The sequence below is a fragment of the Phalaenopsis equestris genome, unplaced genomic scaffold (genome assembly GCF_001263595.1).
Source record: "Phalaenopsis equestris unplaced genomic scaffold, ASM126359v1 Scaffold000755, whole genome shotgun sequence".
Lineage (NCBI taxonomy): Eukaryota > Viridiplantae > Streptophyta > Magnoliopsida > Asparagales > Orchidaceae > Phalaenopsis > Phalaenopsis equestris.
Genome location: NW_018165195.1, coordinates 487,762 through 498,262, shown reverse-complemented (window position 1 = coordinate 498,262; position 10,501 = coordinate 487,762).

Genomic DNA, 10,501 nt, shown 5'->3' with positions numbered 1-10,501 from the left:
ATATATATATATATATTAAAAAGCAATATACAAAAATCTCACATAAAAGCTTATAACTGAAAATATGATTTTACGTGAAAAATTAGTTAAAAAGAAATACTTTGAGGAGTGTACCAATATAAATGGTTTTCATAGTGCAAGTCATATATTATAAATGTTGCACTTTATTGTAATTAGAGAAGGTACTTAAATAATGCAGTTGTACACACAAAAAACGATTATCTGATTCATCGTGGATTTGATGGTCAAGATTATAGTAAATCAGACAACTCAAAACTCATCAATCAGAGGAAGTCATTCTAAATGAACTGAAGTAATAGATTGGGTAGCTGAATATAGCTGTAATCGTTTGGGAAGCGAGGGGCCTGAAGGCCTAAGATCAAACGCCCGAGGTGGATAACTGAAGCTAAATGATCAAAATTGGGTGACTAAGGTTGAGTGCTCGAGGGCGAACACTCAAAGCTAGGTAATCAAAGTTGAGCACTTGAGACTGTATAGTTGGAATTAAGCATGAATAAGTTGGCTAACAAAGGTCAAGCGACTAAGGTCGGGCATCCATGGATGAGCAGCCAACGTTAAGCGTCCATGCCTAAGCATTGGAAGAGATCATTCTAGTTCAAATGTTTAACCCTCACATCACAACGGTCCAACCAGGAGTTAACTTATTCCAGGATCACGAGTCATAATAAGAAAAAAAGTGATAAGAATTTGAGGGTCTCACGCTTAAATTCTAGGTCTTGACAGGCCCAAATATATCATTTTATGAGGTTCAACCACCATAAATAGAGGAAATTAAATGAAGCAAATATTTTTTTTGAAGCATCCCCAACCCAAGAATACTTCCATGGTCTCAGATCTCTTCCATCTAGCTCTTCCATCCCTGCAAAACATATTTTTTTCTCTCTCTCTGTTTAACATCTATTCCTTAGGTGTGATTCAAGGACAAACTTTGGTTCAACACCCTCAAATGGTGCGGTAAGTTTAGGTCATATCATAGATAAAAAAAAAACCAAAACAAAGAGAATAATAGAGTCATCATGAAGTCATAGATAATATGAAATAGCCTATAATTTGGTCTGTCCATGGCCCAAAAGCTTTCTTAAGGTGATGTAGATGGTGAGGCTACTCAACATCTCTACCATAGTATACACTGGGGGTGTTCAGTCTAGTGGGTGGCAGATTGACTTGTCTCTCCTTATCTCTTATTGTTGCTGGACATTTCATGTAGAGCAATATATGACTTCTATAAGCCTTGCCAATACAATAAGAGAAAACTAAACAAGTTTAAAATTCTAAATATGGTGTTTAACATGTCTTCTTAGAGATGACATATACTTGAGCCGCAACCTCGGTCTAACACATGTTGGGGGCAATACAATGGAACACTGTTATCAAAGAAAATATGGAGTACTCTAAAAGGCTATAGTCTAAAATCTTGTGACTGGAAGTTGTTGCTTAGCTTTCAAGCCCTTAGTTTGGAGAAGTTATCTCTATATGTTTCATCACAAGATACAATTTGAAATATTCATCATTGTTGGAGGGAACGATCTATTCCCCTCCAACGAATTGAAACACTCTACCCTGACTATTAACATTACATAAACATGATGGGAAAAAAAGGAATCAAAGTACGAAGAATGTGAATATATAATGAGTCTTTGGCTGTTGGTATTTATAGGTGCAATCTATTCCCATGTTAGTAGTCACCTAAGTTTGATATCTGAAGAAATAAATTGGTCCCACCAGCACCAATATTGAAATATGGACTATAAAAATAAGTTTAGATTAATTTACATATTTATTTAATTATCATGATATTCTTACTAACAGGCCTTCAAAATAAGCAAAAGAATTTAGAAGCTAATTATATCCCAGATATGTGATACCTTTGGCATGGGAATGAGAATACTTAGGATCTTGGGCACTCGCCTGAGATCCTAAGGGACTCGCATAAACCTTTGGGAACTGGCTAAAAGCCTCGTGAAACTCGCCTGGCTTAGAGAAATTAACTAATGGTGAGACTAACCCTCACCTTAAGAGTCTAACCCTCACCTTAAGAGTGTATATTTAGAAAGGAAAGTCTACTCAAGCCTAGTCAGTCATGTGACCTTATCTTCCAATCGACAGAGCCCGTGAAGCCCTCTAAATTTAGAGGCTCGTCTCTAAAGTCCTCGAATCTCAATCGTAAGGTTCGCATATCAAAGCTTTCTAAGTTATGTTTATATTTGTTCATTTTCTTATATGCCTTCCATATAGCTCCCAAGAACTTATTTTTTCATCATCAATGCACCTAAAATAAAAATATATTTATTTATTTGGTTAATCTTTTTTATGCACTTTGAGCCATTGATTAGAAATCTTAAATGCTATTAGCTACTTAAATTTATCTCTAATGAGTTTTAAAATATTTCTAATTATTTTGAAATGATCCAGACATAATATTTAATTAGTTATTTATACATCATACTCATTTTAAAGCCAATTTTAAAACATTAAAACACGCAATAAATTTTTATCCTAAGTAGGGCTGTGAATTTAGCTCAAAGTTCATTAATCACATGAAAACTTAAAGTTTGGCTCAGATCGAGATCGGATCACAACAAACGAGCCGCGCTACGAACCAAAAGTTCGAATCAAATTTTTTCGAGACAATTTTGAGCTAACCTGATCATTAAAAGCCCTAGTGATATTACTCATGTGAATTTAGCGAATTTAGCTCGAAGATCGTCAATCGCTCGAAAATTGATTCAAATTTTAGCTCAGATTGATATTAGATCAAAATAAACAAGCGGAGCTATAAGTCAAAAATTTTAATCTAATTTTCTTCGAGCCGACCTCCGCTCAATGAGCCGATTTTGAGCTGATCCCAAAACTCGAAATCGGAGCATTTACAACCTTATCCTTAAATTCCATAATAAATGAAATTATTGCGAATAAAAAAATAAAAATTCACAGTTATTCAACGCCTTTGTTTAAGAATTCAAGACTTTGACTCGCTCAAATACGGCTGGTTGGAATGATGTAGGCGAAGGGAAGTTTACGGTGCTGTTCGAAATTTCTAGAAGGATCTATTTATATTTTTATTCCAAAAAATAATTCTAATTTTTAAATAATTATTATTTATTAAAATTGGTGAAGCCGCCATGAATGGGTAATTATGTAATAATATATTATATATATATATATTTGGTGCACCTAACAAGAGTAAATTAATTCTCAACAAATTCTAAACTTCTAATTATATGTCAAGATAAAGATGCAAGCAAAAGGATGCAAAATATTGCAAATATGTATATTAATTTAAAAAATCAATGTATATGTTGTAGGCGCACCAAATGATTGGCTTCGCCAAAATGAATGAGACAGAAATGCATTTGCTCGAGGCTCAATGTCACTCACCCGATTAATAAAAGCTAGTCATGTATGTATATCGGAAAGGTGTAGTGCGATCTGACAGGAATCCAACGACCCGAGAGAAATTGTGAGACCTGCCAAAACAATCGAGCCAAACTGACCAAGCAAAAATGTGACAGGAGAGTGACTGATTAGTATGAAACAACACATTTGAAGATTCATCAAAAGGATGTTCGGACCATTAATATTTGACCCACAATAGGAGATGTCGATCCGATATGAAAAATTTTCCAACATGTGAGTTGTCCCGAAGTATTAATGAACATCACAAGTATCTTCAAATGAAATTGCCATACACAGAAGTTAGTTATCTCGCCAGAAAAAGATCATCTGAGAATGTTTGACCCAACAAAGCTGCCCAAGCAAAGTAGAAGCTGGTCGAGACAAAAAGCGACTTGAGGATGATTAGGCATTCATAGATTGTTGCGCGCTCCATCGGGATGAGTGGTAAAATTGTCATTTAATTTGTTAAGATATATCTTCTATAAATTGATAAAGCATTTATTATAAAAAGGTGAGACTAATTTTTTTTATTCATTGGGCATTGTAGACCTAATATTGAATCTATTTTTCTCTCTCTGACTTATTACTAACATTTAAATATTCAAATATTTATAAAATAGCCACTAAAGAAAGCAATCTAATTAATAAGTAGAAATGAGCACATTTTTTGTTGTTGTTATTGCTTCCTACACATATTTGCTCATCATATATTTATCTTCTTCAGAAGTTTAAAACCTAAAAAAAAATTTAAACAATATAATCATTTATCTAAGGATAACCAAGAGTAATCACACTTCTATACTACGGTAACTCAATAAAAAAAATTAATACGTGTTGATCTTTCATATCTCTATAATTGGAATATGCTAATCTTTTATATTTCTATAAGAAATCTTCAAATGTACTAATGCATGTATCAATAACCTTTACTCAATAAAAATATTCAAATATTCTACATGTTTTTACTTTAAATTTCTTTTTACTTTATACTCTTTACATACACATCTATCTGTCTCATGATTACTATAAAAAAGGATAAAACACACTAAATATTATCTCATCAACACAACGATTGGTGATCTAAATATCACAATTATCTGTGGAAAAACACATACTTGCCCCTGGGTGATATCCTCTCATCGGCATAGCAGATGGTAATCTAAATGTCAAAATTTTCTTGGGAGATAAGCTTTGTATACTCGCCACTAACAAATATTTTCCCGTTGGCACGACGATTAGTGATCTAAACGTAACAATGGTTTGAGATGGTAGAAAACTACGCATGTGAGTATACTGGTGTCCCATGTCTATACCATTGAGGGTGAACTCCATTATTTAACGTGCATATACAAGCATTCATATATAAACTATTTTAATTTTCAAAACATACATTCTTCTTTATGGAACATTTTTATTCATCTGAACGTACATTCTTCATTATGAGATATTTTCATTCCGTCTACTATTCATTGAAGACACTTTAATTATAATTAAAAGAAATTACAATAACATACTAATTTCATAAATAAACAATTATACATATCTTTTCTATTATGTCTATCTTGTATATCATGTATATCATACATATCATACATGTGTATCTTGTAATTTTATGGAATTCAGAATGTGTTATTGACGACGTTATCTGCGACACTATCTGGTCGATTAATCGCCGGATCGGTGTTATTGACGAATTTTCGAAACAAAAATGGGTGTATTGGGGCGTTTTACGCAGCCGTTTGGGTTATTCGAGGGATTTGCGTGGTATTGCGGGATTGGTGTTATTGGTGGTGGTATTGAGGTTGTATTGTGGTTGTATCGTGGGATTGCAACGGTGTGATTGTGGGACCTTGGGGTTGGTAGTATTTAGTATTGTCGTGTTATTATGGGTGTATTGTGAGGTTATGAAGGATTTGCAGTGTGATTTGGAGGAGTTATCGGAGGAGAAGCGAAGTCAGTGTTATTGGGGGTTGTTTAGGTGTTATTTGTGTAATATGGTGGTGTTATTGGACTTTATTGGCTCGGGTTTAGCCCAAATTAATCCCAAACTTAACCTAAACCTCTTTCCCACTTTAATTCAACTTATAGGCACATGACAATTTTGAATTTGAGCTGAATTTGGTGTGAATTTGATGTTAATTTGGATTTGGTGATACCTGATGTGAATTTGTCAAATTTGGCAATTGAGCTTGAAACTTGGTGGGATTGAATTTGAGTTGAAATTTAATGTTAAGTGATGTAAATTGAGTTTGGGGTCCAAGGGAATTGAGTTTGAAGTTTGAATTTGATTTTGAATTGAAAATTGGGGGGGGGGTGGGGGTGAGGTATGAGGTGCCCAAGCCACCCAGGGTCAAAGAGGGTGTCCGTAAGGCCTCATGATCCTATAGGAACTCTCTTTGGGCTTCAACATGTTGCTCTTAGCCATCTCAACCAAAATTTGAGAGCTTGGGACCACCCGTGTGAGGCATCACAAAAGAGCTAAGAGGTGGTTAGAATTGCTAAGGGGTGGGTCCTATCACTAGTTATCTAGAATAATCAATAAGAAAGTCCTATGGCTAGATCCTAAACTCTAGAGAAAAAGTATACCACACCAAAAGTGAGGTCAACAAGTACTCATTAGTGAGGGTTAGTCAATCTAATAAAATGAAATAACTTGAAGTTCTCAGAATAACTTCCAAATTGACGCATCCCTAAAAGCTAACCACACACAATAATCTAGTGACATCTAAAAGTTTGTTCATTAAAATGTAATTCATCATTTTGAAGTCTATAAGCCAATTCTTGTATGTTTGGTTTGGCTTTGTTTTGCAAAGTCCCAATATAAATATAATGTAATTAAAGGAATAAAATTTGCATATTTCCCAACATGAATAGGATTAAAAAAACATCATTATAGCAAATGAGATATTCAGTGAAACTTTTTTATGGCACACAATTATTTGAAAATATTCTATAATTCATGTATTTTCCTTTATTATAACTTTCCTAGAGATCCTTATATACATAATCAGTTGAATGACAAGCCAAAAACATAACAAATTGTCTCATGTTCTCTATTTTTCTATTATTATAAATCACATAGTTCTCTCAACCTATCTATTTCTTTTTCAATGTCTCTATATTTCTATTTTTTCAAAGCCAGTCTTACAAGAAAAAATTATGATGTCTCACAAAAATGATGGGTGATTAAACTTGCTCTTAGATGAGGTGATCATGGATTGAAGCTAAAGACTAGAAGCTAACCTCCCCTATTATCAAATAGTTAAGTACATAGAAAAGAATCCATTTCAATTAATTTTATCTTAACAATTTTAATTTGAATAAAATGATATTTATTTTTTTATGATCAAAATCAACCATAAATTATATTTCCATTTACTCATAATATCTTTTAGTTGCAATTTGATATTTAATTTTGTTAAAATACTATATGATAATTGTGTGTGATTTCCAAATTTGTAATTTTATTTAAATTGTTATTGGTTCAATCATATATTATTAATTACATTTAATACATCTTCTATTCCAAACCTTTAACAATCATTAATAATATCTTTAAAAGATTTTTTTTTCTTAAAATTCTTTGTATTTTTTTATATAACTTCAATTTAATAACTATTTTATTTAATTTAATATTTTAATCCAATTCACTCCTTATTTTTCAAATGTTTCTTTCATAGAACTCCATAATATATTATAAAGCGAACATCAAAATATATAATAAAAGAGTCCATGACAATTCGTGCACTTCAGCAAATTAATTGCTTCTAATCTTGAAGTTAGGGCTGTCAAAAAAGCTCATTGTTCGCGAATCATTTATGTTCGGTTCGACAATGAGTTCGTGTTCGATTCGTTCGATAAGTAGTCGATAAGTAGGCGAGACGAACGTGAACAAATTTTTTTTCGTTCGGTTAGTTAAAGGAACTAAACACGAACAATTATGCGTTCGTTCGTATTCAAATCGTTATTATTCGAAATATAAAATAAAATTATAATATATAATAAATTAATAATAATAATAATATATTAATATACTATATTAATAATATACTAATATAGATATTATATATTTATATAATATAACTTATATAATTAATAAAATATATTATTTATATATATTAATATTAGGGATGTCAGACTGGCTTGTCGTTCGCGAACAGCTCGTGTTCGGCTAATTCGTTAAGAAACGAACACAAACAGTGACTTCACGAACAATTTCGAACACGAGTTTATTTCAAATGAACCGAACACGAACACAAGCTCTGTTCGTTCGTGTTCGGTTCGTTTACACCCCTACATAAAGTATTGCATTTAGCAAGCCTATTAAAAAATATATATCATAAATTATAATAATAAACTATTTTAAAAAAATATTATTGAATAACATCATAACATTGACAAAAAATTAAAATAAAAATATATCATAAATTGTTTAAATAATCTTCTTTGAATCGTTCCTGAAAAATCTTCAATAAAAATATTCTAAATTGATATTGAATTATAACATGTCATTAAAATATTTTGTTAAAATAACCTTAATTGATTTGGATAATATTTTATTTAAATCATTCCTAGAGTGAAAGATGAATCTCCTAGCTTAAAGCCACTTCTGTTTTCAAGGAATCTCTTATAGTGAAAGGAGCATCCTTCGTTTAAAAATAAATTTTCAGATGATAAGAACTTTGATTCCATCTCATGCTAGGGAGGTTGAAGACTTGAAATCAAAGACAACCGTTCTCGAGTCTAAAGGTGTGTTTGGGGCAACTTGTGCTTATCTAGATAAGCCATTTATCTAGAAACGTGAACAACGGGGTTCGACATGCGTTTCGTTTTTAGTATAAAAAACCAACTGTGTTTTCAAATAAACTGATCGGACTCAATTTCCAAACAGTAAGACGACATTTTCAAAATATTGCCGCAACGAATAAGATGACCCAAACGAAGCCTAAATTATCAAAGGCCGAGAACACTGAGGACTTGAAATCAAAGATGAAAACCCTTCAATCCAAATTAGTCAAGGCCGATAAGATGATCACGACGATGGGGGAGAGAAGGCTGGGGTTATTCTGAGAAGGATGCTGTTGCGAGATCTAGATATACCAATCAGTTGATGTGATATATCTATAAATCAAACAGGAGAATGATCGACGAAATGAAAAATAGAACGAGAAAAATTCACACAAAAAAAGAACAACACATAGCGAAACACACAGATTTTCGTAGTTCGACAAATTGCCTACGTCCACGGAGTTGCAGAGGATTTTACTACTTGAGAAATTTACACCAATCGATCATCTCGACTTACAAGAGGAATCTCTCACTCTTCTTCTCTCCCTGTTCTTCTCTCTCTATACGAGATATACCGAAGAAAACTCTACACCAAGAAACACCGAAGAAGACAAACTTACAAGAGAAATAAACTCAATTTCTCTTCTGCCACAAGCCACCAAGAATAAGCTTAGGGAGAACAATCTTCTTCTCTTCCTTCTTCTTCCTTCTACCGCAAGGAACTGCTCCTCCTTACACTTCTCTTCCTCTGCTCCGAGGAAACCTTCCTCTATCCCGAGAAAACAGAAAAAGAACTCAAAGCATGACTTCTAAACTCAAAGAGAGCAATCCAAAGCTTTTATCACGAACAAGAGGGAGCGAAGAGATGCTTCACTGATGCTTCACTTCACATGCTTCACTTCACAAAAGAAGAAGGCGGGAGTGGTTATTTGTGAAGAGGTGTGACTCTTCAAAGCAAAGTAATCGCCCAAGCATAGTGGACCGGGCTCCACTATTTCTAACAATTATCCCACTTGGAGACCGGAACACAGGTTAACACATCCCCTTCCTCAACCGATATCCTCCTCTAGCGGTGTCGCCTTTTTCTTCAACATGTATCATCCACCTTGAATCCTCCACCTCGACAACTCAAGGCCTCTGTCTTCACTCCAGAAGACCAACTGAAGTTGTATACAACTTTAGTTTCTCAAGAGTAACATCCCCAGTCAATATATCAGTAGGCTCCAAATAGCTTTGTACCTCCAAACTATTTCCTAGGTTACTATTGTTTCTTCTTACAACTCCCACTGCATGGGCAACATCCTGCCTCTGTTGAAAGCCTTCTTCAACAAGTCTAGCCTTGTATCTCTTACTAACATCACGCTCAGTCTTCACCCGGTACACCCACTTGTTGTGCGATGTCTTCTTCCCTCGTGGAAGTTTTGCCAGCTCCCACTTGCCCAAACTTTCATCTTGTAAGATTTCTTCATAGCTCTGTGGTTCTTCAACATCTGTCTGTGCAACAATAGGAATGGGTGCCCCGGACCCACTTTCCTCGTCACTTCCATCACTGCCCTGCACTGTGGCCTCTGGTAGATATCCTACCGCATTCAAATCCCCTGAATCCAACATCAAGTCTTCAACAGAACTAGGGGTGTAAACGAACCGAACACGAACGAACAGCGGTCGTGTTCGTGTTCGGTTCGTTTGAAATATAGTTTGTTTGAAATAGGCTCGTGTTCGAAATTGTTCGTGAATAGTCAGTTCGTGTTCGGTTCGAAAATGTTCGAATTGTTCGAATTGTTCGAATTGTTCGAATTGTTCGAATTGTTCGAATTGTTCGAATTGTTCGAATTGTTCGAATTGTTCGAATTGTTCGAATTGTTCGAATTGTTCGAATTGTTCGAATTGTTCGAATTGTTCGAATTGTTCGAATTGTTCGAATTCGAAATGTTCGAAATGTTCGAAATGTTCAAAATGACTGAAATATTTGAAAATTTTCAAAATTGTATATATTTTTGCAATTGCTAAATAGACAACAATTTAAATATTAATTTTCATATCTTTTAAAAAATTGAATTACATCAATTTATCTTTTAAAAATTAAAATGCATCTTTACAAAATATATAAGAAACAATAATTAATTCTCAAACTACAAAAAATAATAATAATGAACTTCAATAAAATTAATCAATGTCTAAAAACTGATTACATCATTACATCCAATAATCCAAAAACATTCCAATATTTCAATTACATAATAACGTGGGCGGCCCCTTTCCGTTGAAGACATATCATTTGAAAGAAATCCATCTT